Source organism: Mesoplodon mirus (assembly GCF_964341445.2).
Source record: "Mesoplodon mirus genome assembly, chromosome: 5".
NCBI lineage: Eukaryota > Metazoa > Chordata > Mammalia > Artiodactyla > Ziphiidae > Mesoplodon > Mesoplodon mirus.
Genome location: NC_138980.1, coordinates 49591660 through 49616963, shown reverse-complemented (window position 1 = coordinate 49616963; position 25304 = coordinate 49591660). Strand labels below are relative to the sequence as shown.

Sequence of the window (25304 nt, the reverse complement as noted above, 5' to 3'; positions counted from 1 at the left end):
TAAACGTTTACGTGAGAAGAATGTGTCTTATGGGAGAAGTACAAGTTGTATAGAAACATAAAATTAGGAGATTTTAACCTAGTTTTGCAAGTAAGGAAAATCTTCCTTAAGGAAATGATGATTAAGTTGAGGTTGGCAAGATAAATAGGAGTTAATCAAGGAAAAGGGACATGGAGGGGCTGAGACTGGGGTGGCATCTACAAAATCCTGGGGAAGCACGACCTTTCTGGAAAAGTGTAAAAGTTCAACACAGGCAGAGGGTAGAGGTCAAGGAACAGAGTGCCCAGACATGAAAAGAGACAGGCTATAAATGTTAATAAATTAACAGTTTATTAAATGCTTACTCTATACCGACTACTGTTCAAATCTCTTTACGTGTTAGCTCAGTTCTCACGATAGCCCTCTGAGATACGTTTTATTATTCTCACTTTACATATGAACAAACTGACAAATAGAGAGGCAAGTTTCCCAAGGTTATGTAGCAAGTTAAGTGGCAGAAGAGAGATGCAAACCCAGATAATCAGACTCTAGAGCATATATTTTGTTTTTTTATAACAACTTTGTTGAGATATAATTCACATTATCTTACAATTCACCTATTTGAAGTGTGCAATTCATTATTTTGTTATAAAGAGCCTATGCTTTTAACATATATCACATACATGTAGCTACAAATATACATATACATTTCTATATATGTTTCATATGTATGTATGGTATATGTATTTGTTATGTATGTCATATATGTGTATATGTTATATGTATACACATTATATGTTATACAAAGTATAGATAACTATTACAAATACCTGGATACTTATGGAGGTGTGTGTGTGTATGAATATATTATAAAACCATAATATAGTGGGTACTGTGTATCATATTGAGATATAGATTTAAAAGTAGTGGGGAGACACTGAAGGGCTTCAAACTGGGGAGTGACAAGATCTGATTTGTGATTTACAGGGTGCTGTGAGGACAATAGCCGGTGAGGGGTGGGTTGGACAAATCTGCTAGTCTTGGGACCAAATGCACCCATGAGGTCTATGGTTGGTAGTTTAATCCAAAAGGAAAGTCATGAACCTGCTCTACAAGGCTTACAGTGCTTACAGACAGTTCCCATTGCTCTTTTTCACTCTCAGCCCAAAGGAAACAGGCTGTGCATATGACAAAGGACAGGATTATGCCTGTTGGAAAGAGCACAAGCACAGCTGATGATGTCTGGACACAGTGCATTTCTTCCCGCTAAATTGCTTGGTGGGAGCTGATCAGAGGTCAGAGCACATTTAAAGTTGTATCATGGGCTTGTGAAAGAGACTGCATTTAACCAAACAAAGGAGAGAGCTGATATGCAATTAGTATGCAGGGTGCCTATGAGCTATGGATAAAGGTAATGTGCTTTTCTCCTTTGGCTGTTAAATGCGTCTCAGCTGCCAAGGAAAATGACTTTCCCTCTTGACTTCCTATCTGTCTAGCTGATTGGCTGTTGGGGAGTGTTCAGGCTCTAGTGCTTCAACTGTATGTTTAATGAGGGCATCCTTGCATGAACAAGTTCCTCTGGCCTAATTCTTTCTCCCAGGACTCTGAAAATATGTCTCTCCTTAGCATATTCTGATCAAAGATTTCTAGTGAACCAATGGAAGGTGCCTGGACATTGGATTTATAAGGCATGGTCTCTACCTGCCTTTGGGAACTTATGCTGGAGGATGAGATGTGAGAAATGCACCAGAGAAATGTACCCTAAAAGTGCCCAGAGCATTGGGGTCACAGAAATTCCAAAGAAAGGCCTTCACTGAGAAGTGGAGATTTGAGTTAGCCCCTGAAGGATTTCACTGGGTGAAGTTAGGAAAGGCAGGAGAAGCGCTTCCTGCTGGAAGAAGATAACAGAGAAGCCCACTGTTACTCTTGTGGTCCAGCCTGGTAACTGAACTCAAGTTCAAAACCTTTGTCCTTTTTTTTTTTCTTAGATTCCATATGTATGTGTTAGCATACGGTATTTCTTTTTCTCTTTTTGACTTACTTCACTCTGTATGACAGACTCTAGGTCCATCCACCTCACTACAAATAACTCAGTTTCATTTCTTTTTATGGCTGAGTAATATTCCATTGTATATATGTGCCACATCTTCTTTATCCATTCGTCTGTTGATGGGCAGTTAGGTTGCTTCCATGACCACCTAGTTGGGTGGGATAGGGAGGGTGGGAGTGAGGGAGACGCGAGAGGGAATAGATATGGGAACATACGATATGGGAACATACGTATATGTATAACTGATTCAGTTTGTTATAAAGCAGAAACTAACACACCATTGTAAAGCAATTATATTCCAATAAAGATGTTAAAAAATTTTTTTTAATAAATAAATAAATAAAACCTTCATCCTGTCACCTGAACAATGGAGGGATAAAAAATGAACTGTGGGAGAGCAGCTGAACTGACTGGTGTTTAAGACAATTCCTTTCCTCTTTCTGTCTCCATCTTTGTCCTGCTCTCCCTTCCTTCTTTCCTTCCGTGATTCTCAGACAGAACAATTATATAAGTGAGTTCGGGGGAATGTCTGTGCTACCACAAATCACAGGTGGGCTAATGCACAAGGGCTCATGAAATCCTAGAAAACTGAATGTATAGTCACCCTCTGCATAGTAGAACTGAGTTAGATCTGAATATTTGCTGGCATCTTATTTGATTCTCTGAACCATCCTTAAAGGTACTTAGGATGGAGGGAAAAAAAAAAAGAACAGAAAGGAAATTTCTAAATCTCCATCTTAGAGATTAAGAGATTGAAGCCTATGGAGGTAAAACAGCTTGCCCAAAGTTTCTCAGCTAGTGTGTGCTTCTGCCCTGAGGTCAGACCTTGACTCAGATGAGATATAAGTCACCCACACCTCACAATAACAGTGGTTAGACCCTGCTGTGAGTATGACCCTCCCCCAAGCACCCCTGCAGATGATGCAGAAAGTTCTAAGAGAGGGACTGTGATCTCTGAACACTTGCCTGATACTTATGGTGGATGGTCATCCGAAAGCAAGCGTTCTTCTTTTTTCTGCCATGGAGGCTTTTGTCGGGCTGCTGAAGATCTCTTCTCAGAACTGTATTTTTAACCCATTATACAAATGCCCAAGATTACCAAACAAAGCCAATATTAGATTGTTATCAACATCTAAAAAGCAATTGTCGCACGTATTATGTGCAATCTCTATGTTAAGCTGGGGATTCAGGTGGAATATAACAAGTATAAGACATGATTCCAAACTCTGAGGTATGTCTATATCATCTCATGTTTAATATCATGGAGCAGATGAAAGGGCCTCCTTTTTCACATGGAGCTAGCTCTATGGTTAAATTCTGAGGATGGGGTTAGCTTGGAGCTGTTAGGATGAGGATGTTACAGTGCACTGGGACCAGATAATGGTTCTCAACAGGGATGATTCTGCCCCCCAGTGGAAATGTCTACAAATGTCTACAGATATCTTTGTCACAACTAGAAGTGAAGGGGGTGGGGGCCTTGCTACTGGCACATAATGGCTAGAGGACAGGGATGCTGCTCACCATCCTACAATGCACAAGACAGCTTCCACAACAAAGAATTACCTGGCCGAGATGTTAATAATACCAAGTTTGAGAAGCCGTGGACCAGAGGGAAGGTGTACAGAACACGGAAGTCCCTCTATAGATAAACTCGAGTGTCTCTGGTTCTCTGCCCTTCCTCCCCTCAGAAGGCTGCATGTCCTTCTTTCTGATTTCTCAAAGTTGTAAGTTCTGTTCTTTCCCCCTCTGTAGTGCCTGACGTCAGGCCATACACACAGCAGATACACAGTGAATGTCCGTCACTGGTAAGGGTGCCCCTGCTGTCTCTCCAGCCTGGGGCTTGACCCTAAAGTAGTGGCAGAAGCAGAGAATTCAAGATGACAGCTCTGCAGGAGATGGCTGTTCAGAGTGGGGAAGACAGAAGTGACATGAGTAGAGGTTTGAATCTCTGCCTCCCATTTGGATCAGTGTGATGCCCTACTTTTGTCCATGAAGTAAGGAATGTAGCAGCCTGGGCAAGACATTCGTCATGGGAAGTTCCATTACTTCTTGATACAGCATATATTATGCCTCTTATATAGGATGGACATCCATTCCCTTATTTATATAATCTTATAGTTGAAATAGACCTAAAAAGGCATTCATGACTTTACTGACATTTGTTAAGGACCTCACATGCATTTAGCTCTGCTTTATATCTTTTACATTTATTACATCACTTGTTTGTGATGCTTCCCTCCAGGTCCCTTTCCCCTGAGAACGAGTATTGTTTCCTCAGTACAAAAGCCTTCTCTTATCGGGGCAAGAGATAGGCTGCACCTGTCATCCCAGGCATTTAAAATGGCAAATGCTAAGTTGTATGTTAGATGCATACCTTGAAGACTACTACAGTAGCACTCATAATACATAATATGCAGGAAGATCCTGCATCAATATTCAAACACATTAACCATAATACACTCATAGTTGGATCTGTTTCTTTATAATTCTGAGATGTGCTGAAATCGGTAGCATTTTCTTTTCTTCCTTTAGGGCTGATTTGGCCCAATCCTGAAGTTATGATCAATTGCCTGGTGGGAGGGTGGTTTCTGTGGGGTCCCTGGGTCTCTGAAAGTTCTTTGCTCTAATGGATTAGGGGGGATGCCAGTGTCATCCATTTAGTGAGCCTCCTCCTTCAGCTGTTTCCATGTGTCATGAAAATCTGGAAGGAGTTTTTGCATTGCCTGAGTAAGAAGATTCAGAAAAATGAGACTGGGCTTATTGATTTATTAGTGTCCAGTGTCCCTAAAATTGGACCTTGGGTCGGGACTTTTTGAGAGCTATAAAAATGTATAGAGCAAGTTTAGCAGACCTAGATGGCAGTCTTGCCGTTTGTCTTATATATTTAGCTTACTTATCTGACTTTAATGGGACCTACTTATATAAGTGGCAGTTTTTTATCAGCATTACTTTGGCTTTTACTGCTGAAGTCTATGCTGGTTGATATGTTGTTGGGCAGTTAGAATTTTTCTTTTTTAAATATTATTTTGCACGAGTATTTTAAATATTTAATTGTTGGCTTATAGGAAACATTCAAGGTTCTAACGAGAACAATGATTGACTCTTACCTGAATCCAGGCACATTTAGTGTATTATGTTGTTCAATCGTTGTAACAGCCCACAAGTTAGGCACTGTTATCATCTCCATATCCCACTAAAAGTGGGACTTCCCTGGTGGCGAAGTGATTGGGAATCCGCCTGCCAATGCAGGGGACACAGGTTCCATCCCTGGTCCAGGAAGATCCTGCATCAATATTCAAACACATTAACCAGAACTATGTTACAACATATAATAGAAAAAGAAAAAAAAAACTAAACAGTGAGTTAAAAGACCCAACTTGTAGTATCCACACTACTATAAATTAAAGCTGTATTTCTGCTTGGTAAGTATAGAAGCAAAATGTGCAATATGGAAAGACTATATCCCTTCACCTACAAAGATGAAGTGGCAAGAGCCAAGAGTGACTTGGTTCAGTTATCAAAATGTAGGGTTTGAAATTCCTTGTACCTTAAAGATCTAAAGGGTATCTCTTGGGAATGTCTTTAGTCAACTTCAGTAGCCCATTGACAACTTCTCATTTAGAGCATATATTTATTAATGGACAGAAGTTCCAATATTCATCTTCCATTACTGATCAGTACTGGGACTAGGGTTCATCTGTAAAATAAGAGATAGTAAAGAAATCATTAGAATCAGGTATCCTTGAGAGCTTAAAGCTGATACTCATTTGATTTGAAAGCATCGCCATGACAGATTTTGTCTTTTCCTTCTACCATTCTAATCGCCAAACCACAGACAGGAAATACCCAGAACATTTTAAGGTCATTTCTCAGTGAGGGAGCTGCATGTAGGCACCACATCTGACCCAGGGTGGAGGTAGAGGGAGGAGATGGATGTCCTTGTGAGTGATAGGTTTTAAGTGAGAATAGGATAGGATAGGATAGGTTTTAAGTGAGAATCCCCAGAACACAGCTTCCTGACCTCAGTCAGATTTCAGTATTAAGTCCTGCTGCCCCCACTTACTTGTGGTGGGATCCTAAGCAAGTCAGCAACCTGACTGAGCCTTTTGTGCCTAATGGAAGGATCAGTACTGCTTTCCTAGATAGTCATGTTGGGAATTAAATAAGACCAACATGTAAAGCTTACCACAGTTCCTCAGATATAGTAAGTTCTCAATAAATTGACTATATTTTATCATTTTAAACATTAATTTCCTCTCTCAAAACCTCAGTTTCCTCATCTGCACATGGAGATGATAACAGTGCCTAACTTGTGGGCTGTTACAACGATTGAACAACATAATACACTAAATGTGCCTGGATTCAGGTAAGAGTCAATCATTGTTCTCGTTAGAACCTTGAATGTTTCCTATAAGCCAACAGTTAAATATTTAAAATACTCGTGCAAAATAATATTTAAAAAAGAAAAATTCTAACTGCTCAACAACATATCAACCAGCATAGACTTCAGCAGTAAAAGCCAAAGTAATGCTGATAAAAAAAGAATTCTAGCAAAGAAACACAAGAATGGTACTCTCTGCCAAGTGAGTCCACATAATGCAAAAAATTGGGCCAAACATGATACCATAAGGGATCCAAGGATAGCTGAAAACATTTGGGGCATAATAAGGAGAAAGTAAAAAGGAAGAGAGCAGTAGGACCACAGAAGAGTGAGTTCATGCTTTGGAAGAATATTTTCGCAAGGTTATCCAGCCACCTATAGAGCGCAATAGAAAGAAGTCCACTGGGAAAATCAGTAAGGCCAGAATCATAAAGTTCTTTTCTGCATTTTGGGCATATCATCAAATATAAACAAGCTGATTGGCCCATATAAGTAAACCATCACTGTTTATTTCTTAAATTCCAAGGGATGATGAGAGAACAGCTATAAGAATGCAAAGATATAAGAATCTAGGCCAGGACTCTTTTTTTCTGTAAAGGGCCAGATAGCAAATATTTTAGGTTTGTGGACCATGGGATCCCTGTCACAGCTATTCAACTCTGCCATTGTAGTGGGTGAAACCTGATAACAAATACAAATGCCAAAGACTGAAAAATCTGTCTGTAGACTGAGAGGTATGGAAGCTTTGGCTTGTTCAACACGGAATCTCAGCAGTTTTGCCGTTCCTCATACACAATAAATGGTGGACGGATGGACCTATGGATGGTCCAACCCACAAATGGACAGGCAGATTGACTGTGGCAGTGGCTTTATGTCTGTTTCTAAACAAGAGTATCGTCATCATCACAGTTAGCATTTATTGCATTCTTACTGTGTGCCAGGCCCTGTTCTGAGTGCTATACCTGTGTTAATTCATTGAATCTCTACAACAATCTGGGAAGTAGATATTATCATAGCCATCAGGTATCTGTAATATGATATAGTCCTGGGCTTGTCAGATGCTTGACCTTAAATGAGTCACTTATGTTCATCTCCTGTGCTCCTTTCATATGGGTGTTTATAAGAATTTAAAAGTATATGTGAAAATCCCCATAAAGTGATATTCAGGGATTAGGTCATTGTTGTTTCAATCCAGCTCTGGTATGTATGAACAGGCTGAGATGGTGCAGGATAGGAAGGCTTGGCCCTAGGTGTGTATTGGCCTAGTTGGCTGAGGACAAATTGGAAAATAGGGCAAATTGTTGGGTCTGTAGATATTATTACTGTTGCTCACCATTATTATTTCTGGTACCTAGGACATTGCCTAGCCCACATCAGGCACTAAATAAATATTGACTGAAGGAAGAAATGAAGGTATAAACAAACAGAAGAAAAAAGAAAAGAAAAATTCACCTGCACCAGCCCAAAAAGGGCACTCTGTCCATAAGATATTCCGGGTGTTAATGGGTTCTCCCAGAGACTGGGATATAGATCATAATATAAAATGATGGGAAATGTCTGATCTATTTACTATTGCCTTGAAAGCTGAAACATTTTCATAATGCATCAGAAAGGCATTTTTCAGGACAACTTGGTAATTCATCTTTATTTCCTTGTATATGCAGTGCATTCCGTTTAAAAAGAGATACTAATGTATTTACTTTAAAGCATATAGATTTACAGCTTGAGATAAAATATATTCATAGGTAGTACACCTTAATACTGTTTAGATAAAAAGAAGAATCAGCTGGCATCAGATTACTATTGATTAACTGTCATTTGATTGACAAAGCAGTGCACAATACACTTAGCAAATACCCAAATTGAGCTATAAAGCTCTACAGATTTGGGTTTTGACACTTGCTTTTTTTTTTTTCCTCCTTTCTTCTTTAAAAGAAAATCAGTTGAACATCCAAGAACATACTCTTTGGCACTGACTAATTTAGACCTCATAGACGCTGTTTTTTATCTTACTGTGTGACATTGGCGCTGTTTATAGGAGTTGAGGAAGAAGCTATAAAAAACTCACAAAATGCACTGGCTCCTGGCTTGTTAAATAGAGAGAGATGCTAAATGCTCTCAAAGGCATCTTACACCAAGTCACACCAGAAGGACACTTTCGAGCATACTGGCTTTCACAACTTTTGTCTGGTAGTGAAAATTGACTGGCTTTGTTGCCCTGTGGATTTCCATTTTGTATTGAGCAGGTGTTTGAAGTGGAGTCGTACAGGAATAATGATCTCTCTCCAAAGACAGACTTGTTTGTGGGCTCCAGAGAATAGTTCTTCTCCTTGCTTTAGTGATGTGGCTTGTTAGGGACAGTCATGACATTGACTCCCCCACCCCACGAGGAAAATTACACATTATTCAGGGTGCTTCCAATTGTAAGTGACAGAAAACAAAATTAATCAGGCTTAAAATATATTTTTTTAAAAAATACAAAAGATAGGAATGTGCTCACTCAGTAAATAGTTAAAATTTTCAGGTAGGACAGACTCTGGTGCCTTTAACATCTCTCCCCCTGCACAGGTTTCCTTCAGGCAACTCCTTAGTGGACATCATCTCAGAAAGAAAAAGACAGGAACACCGTTGTCTAGGCAGCCATAGCAACCCTTGAAGAGAACGGATTGGCCCTACTTAGGTCACATGCTCTTAGAGCAAACTCTCTTTCTGGGGAATCAGATATTCTGATTGGTCAGCCTGGATCACGTTCCCTTCTGTATGTTTGGAGGTGGTGGGGAGGGACATGTGATTATCAGCCCTAGCTGGTTTCCCCAAAGCAAATAATTACTCTAATATCAAAAGGAGAGTGAGGGAATGTTAAACAGAGTAAGACATTGTCACCATTCAACTCTTCCCTTGCTCACTGGCACACGTGGTGTCTTCTTTTGAAATTCTTTCTCCAGACTTTGTTTGTTGCTAAGTCTTGAAGATTTGCAATGATGAACACGGCTGAAGAAGAAACTTCATTTTTTTTTTACTGCCCTTTTTTCCATAGTTATATTCCCTAATCCAAGTTGAATACCAATCCAGGTTTTGATGCCTGTTATGAAACACTGGAGGCAAAGGGAAATGGGAACTCAAGACTATTATAGTTGCCATGGCTTGGGTTTAATGTCAAACAGTAAAGGAAATGGAAAACCTCCAGTTCCATTTACTGAAATACGGCCTACTCAGTTGTATTTTCTCTTTGAAGATGCTAAGCTCACTTACGGCTGCTTATCCACATTCAGTCACGTATTACGAGATCAGCAGGGAAGCTTCTAGAATGCCAGTGTTCCCTCTGCCCCTTGAGGCCCCATGACCTCTTTTTTCTCTGCTCTGCTTTGTCACATTTTCTCATTGAGATGCTACTTCTTGTGCACCTTTCAACATGGCTGCCAGCCCCAAATCTATGTTTGATGGTTAAAAATGTGAGCTGGGAGATTAGTTTGTCTGAGTTCTTCTCCCAGCTCTATTACTAAGTAGCTTTGTAACAGTGCATAAGTTATGACTGAACCTGCCTGTATTTCCCAACTCATAGGATTGCCAGGAAGATGAAAAAAACTATGTCCATAAAAGCACTTAGCATGATTCTAAGTTCTCAGTAAATGTTGGTTGTCATTGTCTTGTGTCGGTCACTCACCGACATTGCCCTCTCTGTTGCTTAGTTTCAGTTCTCAAGCTAGCATCTGACTAGCCAGGTGTAGCCAGGTAGCATTTCAAAGAGGACCACGTAGATGACCCTTCAGCAGAGAAGTGGCTATGAGTAGGATGTGCCTAACCGAACATTACTACTCTGGGGTGATCTGTTCCTGGAGGAGGAGATCTGGGGAGTATGACTCTTAATTACCAAACTCACAATGGAAGGCATAACAGGTTCAGCAAGGAGCTAAGAACATGGGCTCTGCAGCCAGATTTGTCTGAATTCAGATTCTGGTTGCCACACTCACGCTCTGCAGACCCTTTCTGCACTTCAGTTTTGTCATCTAAAAATAGGGAGGTGATATCGTGTACCTCATAGGGGTACAGTGAGAATTAAATGAGTTAATCCAAGTGCTTGGAAAAGTGCCTGGCAAAGAGTAAGCACTTAATAGATGTCAGCTCTTGATAGGACTTTTCTTCTCTAAACATGACTCTGAACTCCTGCAATAGTCTGGTAGGAAATCCCATCTCTGTCATTACTGGGTTGCTCAGGAGTTGAAGAAGCATATATGGTATCAAGAAAATATGGGCAAGCCTGCTAATCCTTGGTCCATTAAGCTCACCTCTGATATTTTCATTTTCCCGGCCTGTGTAGTCATTGAAAGTATGTCGGCCCTCAACTTTCATGCCATAGAGAAAGTCGAGGAATCTTTGCTGAGGCTCTGGGCCCCTGTGCAGGGGGTCCTGCCTTCAAGGGATGTGACCCCGCTGTCCCTTCCGAGAGTGTGCCATCTCCCTAGGGGTGACTCTGGCCTTCAAAGGACCTTAGATCTCTCAATTCTTATAAATCAGGGGCAAAATCTGCCTCCCTGCCTTGGCTTCCTTCAAAGGCACTCCTCTCTTTACCCTCCACTGTAGGAGAGCCAGCACACTCTTACTAAGTTTAGGCCTATGCAAAAGGCAGGAATAGCTGCTGACTTAAGGCAGCTCTGCCTTTGACCCACTGAAAACCTTCCATGATGAAACTCAAATTCATTTTGCTAAGTTAAAGCCAAACCCCAAACTCTACTGAAAAAATCCGTTAATATGACATCCTAAAAAAGGTACCACTACAGGGCCCAAGAACAGTGGGAGCCAGGCATTAGGGCTTGAGAGAGAGATTGCCTCCAAAAAGGGAGCCCAAAGGGATTTAGAGTGAGGAGATTGTGCTGTATTTGTGTATGGTGGTAGATACGGGACTCTATATATTTGTCGAAACTCATGAAACTATATACCACAAAGAGTACATTTTACTTTGTGCAGACAAACAGCAAAGCTACGCAAAGGGCTTGGCTATCTCCTTGAAATGTAGGGAAGACAAAAATATGGGGATAGCAAACATAAATCAATACTTTAAAAAAATTATCAAGCCTCAGACAAAGCTAAAGAGGTGGGTTAAGCCTGATCACATCGTGTTAAAAAGTTGGGCTTCCTGTTGTAGGAAACGGGAACTCATTACAGGGTGTAAACCAGACAAGAAACCTGCCACAGGTGGGCTCTGGGAAGTTGCACTGAAGGCAGTAAATTGGAGAGGTTACAAGAGACAGCCAATAGAAAGAAAGGCTAGTAGCAGCCTCTCCCACTGAAACCATGTAGCCGTTTCCTTTGCTGGACAAAAAACTGTAAGGCTATCACAGTATAGTATAGCTGATACTGACCAGCTCATACCTCTTTCCTCCAAAAGCTTCGTTTTCATTCTGCAGCTTTTCCTGCTTACGTGAAATTAAATTCAAAACCTTAAAATTTTTTGTAGCCACTTATCTAGAAAAGCCAAAGACTCTCAGGACATTGTTCTTGACTTTAATTAGAATGAGGGCAAACCACACTCAATGAACCATCTCCCAAGATAGAGGGAAACGAGTGCTCACCCCAGATATTAGGTGTGCATTGTGGAAGCACAAAAGAAGGAGCAATTAGTGATAAATGAGAGAGGACCGGGGAAAGCTTCATCATGGAGATGACATTTGAGCTGGGTCTTAAAGGGTGTGATACACTGAAAAGGAAAGAAAAGTACTTCCTGGCTGAGAACATCATGAGGGAAGGCAAGGGAATGGGAGAATGCAACCCCACCCAGCAATCCGTGAAAAGATACTTCAGTATAGTATGAAGGTACAGTAACAGTGGTTTCCAACTTTTGGTCCTTTGGTTTAGAGCAAAAAAAGATCTAGGGGAAGAGTCTGACCCTCTCAAAGGGTCAGTTTGCTTCTCCCTCATCGGTCTTGGGTAAAATAGTATTGGACCTTAGGGGTGAGTAACAGGATTCTCATAAGGTGGCTCAAACAAATAATAAGTAGGGACTTGACAGTTGCTGGTGGCTTAGTGGTCTGGGGCAACATATCTGAAATTCTATTGGTCTTCGTCTCATGGGAGGGAGATGGCTCTTACAGTTCCAGAGATGATGTTGATATTCAGGTAGAAAGAAGAGTGGAGCCAGCTGCATCTGCACTTTCCTATTAGGACAGTAAAAGCTTGCCCAATATCCCACCCTAGTAGACTTCTACTACATCTCATTAGACAAAATCGTGTCATGGCCACCCCTAGCTTCAAGGGAGTCTGAGAAAGTGATTATTTAGCTGGGCATTTTGCTTCCATGAAATACTGGTATTTTGTTGGCAGGGGAAAATGGGTGTTGATAAAGGAACACGCTGGCCATATTAGTGATAAAGTCAGTGGATGGGCTAAACTCACACGGTCAAAATTCCCATGTGAGTCACCTGTATAGTGTGTCCATTTTGAGGCTTGCTTTCATAGTAAGATTGTGTTCTGAAGTTTAATCAGTCAAGTGTCTTAATGCTTTCAGATGTTCAGCACTTTCATTAAGATTTCAACTTCCTGGTCTTGCTTTTCAAGTCCTCCTCCTCTCCATCACCTGAAAATGACTCTGTAAGTTTCTCCAATTAGTTTTTAGACAGTGTTTCTTCATCGTCCTCAGTTAATGTTTCAATTTCCTTCTCCATAGGAAAGCATCACCCCCAACCCACTAGGCAACAGGAACAAAGTGTTCCACTTCTTTTTCAATGACCAGGAAACCCTTAAAATCATGTATATGTTGTTTTCTTAGGTCTCACAGGCATCTATTGACTCTCTGAGTTGTGATTGGTCTCACACTGTGAGAGACAATTGAGAACTGAGATCTGGACAGAGGAAGCAGTGTGTTCAAGTCTCCCTTCTTACCCTTATTTCCAAGTGGAAGGGCAGGCTTTCCTTCACTTGGTCACACAGTTCATATCCGTTCTCTCCCTTTCTCCCCTCACTGTTGGCCTGATTGTGGCTACCAGTCCCACAGAGACCTGGAGGTGACTACGAGTGGAATGCCACATTGATCCCATTCATGGGACACACAGTACATCATTTCTGAGAGCCAAGGAGTCTCTCTCATGACCAGCTCTGCATTTCATGTCAAGAAGGCTTCTCAGCCTGTTGCTGATGCTCTGTTGTTCATGTACTGTCCTAACTCAGAGGTTGCCTTATTCTGGTGTTCCATCAATGTAATACAAAACCAGTGAGTTGAGATTATTTGTTTTATTGTGTGGTTTTATTTACTATCAAAAATAATGTAGTCATAAGAAACTGAAATGAGGTTCCTTGCTGCTTGGATGCTCCCTTTTATTTTTTCCAGTTTTGGCTTAATGATACACCAGGCATGAGCTCTGGTCTGTTGGTTTCTAGAGTAGAGTTTGTTTAATTAAACTACTTGTCTCTTCATATCTTGCCAGAATATTTTTGTACATGAATCTTAAATTGCTCTGTGGTTTCACGTTCTACACAATTATTTAAAGTGTGCACCTTGATGGTATGGTCGGTTCAGTTACACTGTTAGAATACTTGAAAGGAAACACGTCTTATTTTCTTCTTCTCCATTGTTAAGATTCAAATTATTCAAAGATTTTTTTTTTCATTCTGGCCTTCTATCATTGTCATCGACATCATCTTTTCTAATACATAATAATAGATAGATAGATAGATAGATAGATCTGCCATTGAGCAGACTGGTGCCCCTATCAATTTTGGTTACTAACCATAGCTGGGTCTTCAATATCTAATATCCAATATCTAATACTCAGGTGTCTTACTATACTTCTCTTGTCACCAAGTGGGAACTCTTGCTGTAACCATTCCTCCACATCCCACTTTCTCCTCTGCCCACGAGTCCATCTCCAGCTCTTCATAGAATGGCTCCTATGATGTAAATGACCCCCATGTTGCTAGATTTAACGGACATTTTAATTCCTCTTCTTAACTCTAAGTACCAATTAAGCACGTACGTAACTCCTCCCACCTTCTTGGAATACTTGTCACTCCTGACTTCCTATGTTACACCATTTCTGGTCTTCTTTCTGTCTCTCTAGCCACTTCTTTTCAGTTTCCTTTGATGGCTCATCCTCCCATACCCAAACTTTAAATGTTGGAATCCCTTAAAATTCTGACCTTGGCTATCTGTTGACATCACTGTAACCATTTCTTGGATAATTTCACGTATTCTCTTGGTTTCGATGATCATCTGTATCCCAGTGATTTTAAGTTTATATACCAGTGGTTTAGAACTCTACCTTGAGCAATATGCCTGTACATCCAGTTGCCTCCATAAGCGTCTTAATCTGGGAACTCCATAGATACCTTAAATTCAACAGAGCCAAGATTAAACTTGTCCCCCCGCTGCAACCAAAACCTGGACATCTCTTACTCATCCACCCCTCATATCACTAAGTTCTTTTTTTTTTTTTTTTTTTTTTTTTTATTTTTATTTTTTTAATTTATTTTATTTTTTTGCTTTATAACAAATTTAATCAGTTATACATATACATATGTTTCCATATCCCCTCCCTTTTGCGTCTCCCTCCCACCCTCCCTATCCCACCCCTCCAGGCGGTCACAAAGTACCGAGCTGATCTCCCTGTGCTATGCGGCTGCTTCCCACTAGCTATCTACCTCACGTTCTTTTAATTCTACCACCTCAATCACTCTCACGTTCATCCTTCCCATTTTTTTCACTGTAAGTTCTTTAGTCTAGGCCATCATCATCTCTCACATGACCTACTGAAATAGTCATCTAACTGATTTCTTTGCATTTGCTCTTGACCTCCTATAATGCATTCTACTGGCACACCTTGGAGATAGTATGGGTTCAGTTCCAAACCACCACAATAAAGCGAATCTTGCTATAAAGCAAGTCACACGAATTTTTTTGTTTCCCAGTGCATATAAAGTTATGTTTACAGGATACTGTAGTCTATTAAGTGTGCATTAACATTACTATGTCAACAACAAACAGTATACTTACCTAAATTTAAAAAATACTTTATTGCTCAAAAAAAATGCTGACCATCATCTGAGCCTTCACTGAGTCATAATCTTTTTGCTGATAGTAGCCATCAACATTGAGGAAAGACCCTCTGACTCATCGGAGTGGTAGTGGCTGAAGGCTGGCGTGGTTGAGGCAATTTCTTAAAAGAAGACAACAATGAAGTTTGCCTCATCAACGGACTCTTCCTTTCATGAAGGATTTCTCTGTAGCATGCAGTGCTGTTTGATAGCATATTATCCACAGTAGAACTCTTTCAAAATTGGGGTCAGTCCTCTAAAATCCTGCCGCTGCTTTATCAACTAAGTTTATGTAATATTCTAAATCCTCTGTTGTCATTTTAACCATCTTCACAGCATCTTCACCAGGAGCAGATCCCATCTCAAGAAACCACTTTCTTTGCTCATCCATAAGAAGCAACTCCTCATCCATTAAAGTTTTATCGTGAGATTGCAGCAATTCAGTCACGACTTCCAGCTCCACTTCTAATTCTGGTTCTCTTAATATTTCCTCTACATCTGCAGTGACTCCCTCCCCTGAGGTCTTGAACCCTTCATCCGTGAGAGTTAGAATCAAGTTCTTCCAAACTCCTGTTAATACTGATGTTTTGACCTCTTCCCATGAACCATGAATGTTCTTAATGGCATCTAGAATGGTAAATTCTTTCCAGAGGTTTTCAGTTTACTTTGCTCAGATCCATCAGAGGAATCACTATCTGTGGCAGCTATAGTCTTATATTTTTTGCTGTACGCGGGCCTCTCACTGTTGTGGCCTCTCCCATTGTGGAGCACAGGCTCCGGACGCGCAGGCTCAGCGGCCATGGCTCACAGGCCCAGCTGCTCCGCTGCATGTGGGATCCTCCCGGACCGGGACACGAACCCGTGTCCCCTGAATCAGCAGGTGGACTCTCAACCACTGCGCCACCAGGGAAGCCCTGAAATGTATTTCTTAAGTGATAAGACTTGAAAGTCGAAATTAATCCTTGTTCCAGGGGCCACAGAAGGGATGTTGTGTTAGCAGGCATGAAAACAAGATAAATCTCATTGTACATCTTCATCAGAGCTCTTGGATGACCAGGTGCATTGTCAATAAGCAGTAATATTTTGAAAGGAATATTTTTTTCTGAGGAGTAGGTCTCACCAGTGAACTTAAAATATTCAGTACACCATGTTGTAAACAGATATACTGTCATCCAGGCTTTGTTGTTCCATTTATAGAACACAGGCAGAGTAGATTTAGCAGAATTCTTAAGGGCCCTAAAATTTTAAGAATGAGAAATGAGCATTGGCTTCAGCTTAAAGTCACCAGCTGCATTAACCCCTAAGAGAGTCAGCCTGTCCTTTAAGCTTTGAAGTCAGGCATTGACTTCTCCTCTCTAGCTGTGAAAGTCCTAGATAGCATCTTCCAATATGAGGCTGTTTCATTTACACTGAAAATCTGTCATCTAATGTAGCCACCTTCGTGAATTATCTTAGCTAGATCTTCTGGATAACTTGCTGCAGTTTCTACATCAGCACTTGCTGCCCCACCTTGCACTTCTATGTTGTGGAGACGGCTTCTTTCCTTAAACCTCATGAACCAACCTCTGCTAGCTTCAAACTTTTCTTCTCCAACTTCATCACCTCTCTCAGCCTTCATAGAATTGAAGAGAATTAGGGCCCTGCTCTGGATTACTCTTTGGTTTAAGGGAATGTTGTGACTGCTTTGGTCTTCTCTCCAGAACACTAGAGCTTTCTCCATATCAGCAATAAGGCTGTTTAACTTTCTTATCATTCGTGTGTTCACTAGAGTAACATTTTTAATTTCCTTCAATAATTTTTCCCTTGCATTCACAACTTGGCTAACAGTTTGACACAAGAGGCCCAGCTTTCAGCCTGTCTTGGCTTTTGACTTGCCTTCCTCACTAAGCTTAATCGTTTCTAGAGTATGAACTGTGTTCAGCTGAAACATTGGAGTAACCAGAAAATTATCTTTCACAGAAGACAATGTTCATTATTCATAGAATTATTACGTTATTCATAGTGTTTTTTCAAAATGCTTGTAAACACTGTGAGAGACTTAAAAATTTTCTTTGTCATGTTGCCTGTACCTTCACAGGAAAAATACAGCTGGATTCATAGCGGCTTCTTGTATTAAGTAAAGGCAATTTCAATTGAAATTAAAATATCCAATGTCAAAAAAGCTAGATTTTATTGGAGAAGTGTAAGGTTGCCATGGGCACAGCTGGCTTTGGGTATTAATCACTTGGCTTTGACCTCAATTTCAGATCTTCCCATGGGCCCTGTGGTCATTCTCTGTCTCTCTCTTGTCCAGCACATCACTAGATCCCATTGGTTTTCCTCTTAACATATTTCCTAACCCACCTGCACTTCTCCGTCCTGGCTGCCAGTTCTTTAGTCAAAGCTGTCATCATGTCTCCTCTGCTTCGCCTCATTTACCTTTACCCTCTTCAAGTGTCTTTTCCACAATACAGTGTCTCAGACAGCTCAGGCTGCTGTAACAGATACCACAGACTGGGTAGCTTAAACAGCAGACATTTATTTCTCACTATTCTGGAGACTGGGAGGTCTGAGATCAGGGCACCAGCATGGTTTACTTCTGGTGAAGGTTACAGTTGGAGCGTGTGACTTTTAGGGGGACACAAATATGCAGACTACATAACATGCAGCCACAGTAATCTTTGAAAAATGCCAGTTTGCTCGGGTCTGCTTAATACCCTCACTGTGGGACTTCCCTGGCAGTCCAGTGGGTAAGACTCCGTTCTTCCACTGCAGGGGGCGTGGGTTTGATCCCTGGTGAGGGAGCTAAGATCCCGCATGCCGTGTGGCACGGCCAAAAAAAAAACAAAAAAAAACCCTTCATCTTGGCTCTGCATTACCTAGGCCAACCCACCTCTCCAGTCTCATCCCACACTGCTCGTCCTTGCTAAATATGGTCTGGCCACACCAATCTTCTTTATTGATCTCAGCTTCCCAACCCTGCCACCTTTGCATAATCTCTTCTACCGTTCCTTCCCCCTCTTAACTAGGTTGTTCCTAATCACTTAACAAATATCAGCAAAACTTCACTTTTTCAGGGCAACATACCTGACAGACCAATCTATGACCCCAAGTATTATACTTTCAAAGACGTTTGATTTTCCTTTCAAGTCTATATCACCATTTGTCACTATTGTATGTTATTTCTGAGTTTATTTAATTACTAATTCTTTGAACTATCCAGTGTACCCTACTGGAGAGTACTACATTCTACTGGTCTATAAGCTCCATGTCTCTCTGGGTCACCTCTACAGTCCCCTGCTCAATACGTATTTGTTAAATACATTTAACTTTGGGTTTATCAAACCTACCGTGGTCCTCTCCTGGTCCATTGGGTTCATCCAACCAGGTTATCTGGAAGTTCCTAAAACATCAGGGCTGGCGGTGGCCTCATGGACCATCTAATCCCCACCCCCGCTTTGTACAACAAATGGGGAAATAAGACCTGAGGGCAAATGGCCAACAATCAGCTATAAGCTTATGCAAAATCAGCGCTAAAAATCAGGTCTTTGGGGCTTCCCTGGTGGCGCAGTGGTTGAGAGTCCACCTGCCGATGCAGGGGACACGGGTTCGTGCCCCAGTCTGGGAGGGTCCCACATGCCGCGGAGTGTCTGGGCCCGTGAGCCATGGCCGCTGGGCCTGTGCGTCCGGAGCCTGTGCTCCGCAACGGGAGAGGCCACAGAAGTGAGAGGCCCGCATACCGCAAAAAAAAAAAAAAAAATCAGGTCTTTGGTTTCCCAGTTCTCTGATATTTCAGGAAATTGAATCATTCCTTCTCCCATTTTCTTTTCTTTAACATCTTTATTGAAGTATAATTGCTTTACATTGTTGTGTTAGTTTCTGCTGTATAACAAAGTGAATCAGCTATATGTATACATATATCCCCGTATCCCCTCCCTCTTGCATCTCCCTCCCACCCTCACTATCCCACCCCTCTAGGTGGTCACAAAGCACCGAGCTGATCTCCCTGTGCTATGCGGCTGCTTCCCACTAGCTATCTATTTTACATTTGGTAGTGTATATATGTCCATGCCACTCTCTCACTTAGTCCCAGCTTACCCTTCCCCCTCCCTGTGTCCTCAAGTCCATTCTCTACATCTGCATCTTTATTCCTGTCCTGCCCCTAGGTTCTTCAGAACCAATTTTTTTTTTTTTAGATTCCATATATATGTGTTAGCATACGGTATTTGTTTTTCTCTTTCTGACTTACTTCACTCTGTATGACAGACTCTAGGTCCGTCCACCTCACTAAAAATAACTCAATCTCGTTTCTTTTTATGGCTGAGTAATATTGCATTGTATATATGTGCCACATCTTCTTTATCCATTCATCTGTTGATGGGCACTTAGGTTGCTTCCATGTGCTTTCTTCTCCCATTTTCTTATCACCATTTTTTAGATTGACATCCTTTCTCTGTTTTATAATCTAATACTGGTATGAAAGTAGAACCTTATCAAGTAAAATATGGTTGTTATTAAGGACTGTCATTCAGGATATATCTACCCAAGCAACAGGAATTGGAAAACTTAGAACGTTGACTTCAAACAATGGTCATCAGATATTTTAACTCACATATGGAACCTGTTAAACATTTTAGCTCCATGGTTTTAACCCAAAGATGATTTTTAGTCTATTTTCATTTATACAAAAGCATTAATCATAATTATGCCCATGTTCATGAATGTATGTCTAGAAAGAATTTACCAGAGCAAACTCCATTAAGGTAGTTTAATTCCTTCATCAGTTTTCTAAACAGTACTCTTAAACCATGTCTGCCCTTTTAAAAAGCTCTTCTTGAAATTAGTGTCTGTAAGAGTAGTTCTTTTCTGTGTACAACAAAGATTTGATTTATCATAAATTTCTTAAACTCCAATGTTACTAATGATAACTTCTATCATGAAGTTATAATTTAGAATTTAGAAAAATCTAAATTTTTCTTCCAGTATTTAGTCCATGGCTATTTTCAACAGGTACAGATTTAGGCACTTTATTGTTTCTTATTTTTATAAAATTGAATTTCCCCAGATCAATAAAGAGTTACAAACCAGGTTTTTGGGTTTTTTTAGTTATTCTCATCTACAGTAAATTTTGTTCTTCCCCATTTTATCTCTTATGAGGTTTATTTTCTGGTGATTATTTCTACCAATTAATTGTAGTTTGAATTGGACAAACGTCTGTCTGCTTTAATTTGCTTCTTCCTTAAACACTGAGAACATTTTTAACATTTTCCTTTGATATCCCAGGGTTGCTCTGTTTTCCTGGTAGGTGTTGGAGGTGGCTAAAGATAGTCTTCTGTTTAGATTAGATTGTTACCTTATGAAATTTTAAATTTGGGGAGAAAACACTTTAGCTCTGACAGTTCTCATCCCATCCCTCATTTTACAGGGAAGGAAATCAAGGGCCAGAGAGAGTTATGTGATTTGCCCAACATCACAGAGATATGACTGGATTTCAGGGCTCTTGACATCCAGGACACTCTGAGGGAAAAGCATGACCAAACTAACCTCTGAACTTGAGCATACTTTCTAGAGAGGAGAAACTGGCTTTTTTATTACTATGGCAACAAAGTGCATTAGAGATTTTTTGACAAGCTTTACTTCCTACCTGTGCTAGTAGGAAAAAAGAGCCATTGAGCTGATCTTTATGATGATTCAAAACACTTTAGAAAGATCCTGTCATATGCTTTATAAGTTCCTGATTGATTGTGTGGAATTAAGTTACTGGGCAGAGAACCAGCTAATGGAAACACATTGATGAAATCATTTCTGAGGGACATTAAATGGAACTTAAAGCTGAAATGGCTTTATGGATTTTTTCACACAAACTGTTTATGAACATTTATTGCCAGTAAATTATATTGTGTCAAAAGAAGGAATCAGTAGGCATGGCTTTAATAGAAACCTTTTTGAAATAATAAAATTGAGAATAATTTATTATCTAAGAATGGATAGAGGATGGGATGGGGGAATTCATCCTGATGAATGGTTGTCCACTCTGCAGCTTTTGGGAAAGTGAAAAATGGTGTGGGAATCAGAACTCTGTTAGGACTTGGAAAGAAATGGTCTTTTTGAAATGTATTAACATCTCATTTCATTGTACATGGGAATTGTTTTTAGAAGAGGAGTGATAGGGGATTTAGCAGGTGTTACTTGAGGCTATAAACATGGGTATTTGTTCATGTTTCATAAAAAGATGAACAAGTAGAGAGTTACTTAATCTGCTGAATGAGGGCCTAGAGTAGGGTCAAGGGCATCAGTTTCAGAGCTGAAATGCTGGAGTTCAAATCCTGGCTCCCCCTCTTCACTGTGTGACCATAGAAAAGTTTCCTGACTTCTCTGAATCTCACACTCCACAACCGTAATAACAGAAATTAATAGTCCCTCCCTCACAGGGTTATTTTCATGATCAAATGAAGACAGTTTCAATAGTTTCTACTTTGTAGTAAGTGCTTTTAAAATGTTATTTTTTAAGAGTCATAGAGGACCCAAATAAGAGGAAGAAAGAATAGGGTTCATGAACATTTGGGTACTAGTAGTAATATTTTATTAATTGTCATTTGGTGATTGCTACGTACCAGAGATCTCATTTAGTCTCCAAAATCCCTGGGAGATGCGGGTACTACCCATATCTCTTCTTTTCAGAGAAGGAAACTGAGCGTCAGAGAGATTCATGCCCAAGGTCACTCAGCTACTGAGAGCTTTTGATAAGTTCCCCTGAGAAGTCACATGCATGAGTCTGTCCTCCAGTATGTATGGGACATGTGGACCCCTATGGCCGAAGTCCAGCAAAAAAACAATCAAAGGGCATCTGGTTGGACGATGGAAGCTAAAGGAGCATGAGTGTCTTGCCCTTCACTTTCATCCACAACCAGAGCCTGTCAGTTACCCATCTCCTCCACCTGGCAGAGCCCATCCCATCTGGATTTTGCTTGCTTGCCGTTTAATGAGTGGCACATTGGCCTGGCACTGAGAAAACAAGGCACTAGGGCACTAGGTCTAAATGTGGGTTCTTTAGTCAGATGCCTGGATGTGAATCTCAGCTCTAGTGCCCACTGGCCATAGGACCATGAGCCCCACACGTCTTTAGCCCCAGTTCTCTTAGCTGTAGGTTAAGCAGGTTCCTTGGTCTGGGAAAGAGAACACAAGCCTTCTGATCTTATTCTACTTTAAAGAGATATTTCTATTCAGCCCAAATAGCATTCCTTTATAAGCATACTCCTTTATTTTAGTGGTATAGTTAAAATGCACCAGGGTGTGATTTTAGACATTCATTTAATATATGAGATATGAGGAATTTTATAGCAGTAAATAAGTACTCCCATAGAAGTGGTAGTACTAGTTGAATTGAGTCCAGGAGGAGTCTTGGGAACCTAAAGTCGAATCTGGTTATATTCTATATAAGACCTTGCTCCTGCCCACACAGAGCTTACGATCCAGTTGAAGAGATAAGATGAATGTCTGCGAGGTAAATCCCAAATAGCGTGTACTCAGTGCCTAATGAGTGTACACAGTCATCTTACAAGTATGTGTTGAGTGCCTGCGCTGTGCTAGACAGCGAGGATAGGACAGAGAGCAAAACGCACTCCTAGCCAGGAGCACAGCAAATGCGCTTGCAGGTCAGAGAGCTGAGGATCCAAGCTCAGGTGTTCAAAGGAGACCATGTTCTTTCCACAGACACAGCTAGTGAGCATCTGTAATGTGCTGGATGACTTTATTGTCACCCTTTTTCCCCCTTGGCCTTGCTTTCAAAGGGTGGCAGAGCTCAGCGCCCCCAGCTGCAGTAGAGCAGTTCCCTCTTGAGCCTAGTATAACCAGAAGTAAGAAGTAAAGTAGCAGATGAAGTTTTCTCATTGTATCTGACAAATAAAGAAACAGGCTCAGTACAGAGTTTGGATGGGATAAAGAAAATGGCCCGAGCTTTTGAGGTTCGTTTTTCATAAGAGCCAGTCATTCCTCATTTTTGGACAACTGTTCTGAATACGTGTAATCTATGTCCTACTGTGTGCACCTACTTGGTACAGTCACCAGAGTTGCAAAATAGATCTTCTTTGACTTCAAAGATCTTACAAAATGATGGAAAGAGTGGGCATGAGAAAGAGGTGAAACATTAAGTGTTACAGCATTCTAGAAACAATTCAAATAATGAAAGCTGTCCGTGGGCAATACCCATTGCCATTTGGGTGAGTCAAACAATTACGGCTGATTTGGAAAGAGGTAGTGCTCTTTCTGTTGCAGCTTTCATGGAATTCTCGGTAGAGGAAGAGGAGGTTTGAGCTGACACTAGAGAGTAGAGACAATGTAAATAAACAGAAATAACTCTCCTCTCCTTATTGCGATATATAATTGTTCCTTTAAATATGTAGATATAGACATAGATATTTTTAAATAGAGCCCAAATGGCTAAGAACTAAGCATCTCTAAGAATGTCAAAGAGAAGTCCCTGTTAACTAGAGTAGCAGCAGATGGAGTTGTTCAGTGACAGACAAGATGGCCCTGGGAGTTGGCTGAGGGCATGGTCTTGGGTTTCACACAGCTTAGAGCCACCTTCCGATGTGTCAGTCCCTGTCCTGTGACTTCTGCAAGCCTGTTTTATCCACTTGGCAGCCTCCACAGTGCCTTTGACCTAGGTGCTCCTCAAAGGATCCCAAAAATGTTGGAGAGGGGAAATGGATATTCTGCAAAACCAAATGTAATACGTATGTAACAAAAGCTACATTATAATTTGTAATCCACCCCATTCTTAACTCAGTTACTGTATTAGTCAGAGTTCTCCAGAGAAACCGAACCAATAAGGTCTATACACAGAAAGAGATTTATTGTAAGAAATTGGCTCACACAATTATAGAGGCTGAGAAATCCCACACTCAGCTGTCTGTGAAATGGGGACTTAGGAAGGCCAGTGGTGTAATTTAGTCTGAGTCCAAATGCCTGAAAACAAGGGGAGTCAGTGGTGTTGGTTCCAGTCTAGTTCTGCAGGCCTGAGAACCAGGACCACGGACAGCAGGAAAAGATCAATGTCCCAGCTCACAGGGTGAGGCAGGAAGGGGGGAATACTTCCTTCCTCCACTTTTTTGTTGTATTCAGGCCCTCACCTGATAGGATGATGCCCACTTACATTGGAGAGAGCAAACTGCTTTATTCAGCACACCTATTCAAATGCTAATCTCATCTGGAAACACCCTCACAGACACATCCAGAAATAATGTTTAGCCAAATATCTGGGCACCTTTTGATCCTGTCAAGTTGACACGTACAATTAACCATCACAGTTTTCAAGAACACAGTAAAGTTTCAATCACTAGAGCAAAATAAATAATATATACTTAATAAAACAGTGAACATTCTTATGAAATTTACACCAAAAAATGTATTTAACGGGGCTGTGGGTACATTTTGAAATGTACCTGTATATTTGAAATGATGTGATTTGGGATCTTGGAAAGTAGAAGTGTCTACAGGCAGAAAATGATCTTAAAGTTCCCCACATGGAGTGTCTCTATGCCAACTGGAACTGTCCGTTTTATGGGGTTGTTGCAGGGAATAAATGAGATATATCTATGATGGTATCCAGCAATGTGGTAGTCACTCAAAAATGTTAGCTGAGAATAATAGTTATTATTCACCAGAATATTCTTTTAGTGACCATATATTATGTTAAGGTAGGAAAAAAATTCTGATTTTACTTACAGTGGTCTATTACTCATATCAGAAAGATTAAATATTTCCATAGTTGCTACAAAAGCCAGGAAATCAATTCATTTTCCTAGAGTCATTAGTATGTCGGGATAAACCTGGATTTGGAATAACAGTGGTTAGTAGAGGATTTCTAGACATTATACCAATGCAAGAGGA

General features: G+C 40.7%; 1 protein-coding gene across 2 annotated transcripts in view; it reads left to right on the top strand.

Moving 5' to 3' along the window:
• The window catches only part of SGCD (sarcoglycan delta), a 539655-nt gene that overhangs the window by 415769 nt on the left and 98582 nt on the right, over window positions 1-25304 (top strand). The gene's annotated exons all lie outside the window — the stretch shown is intronic.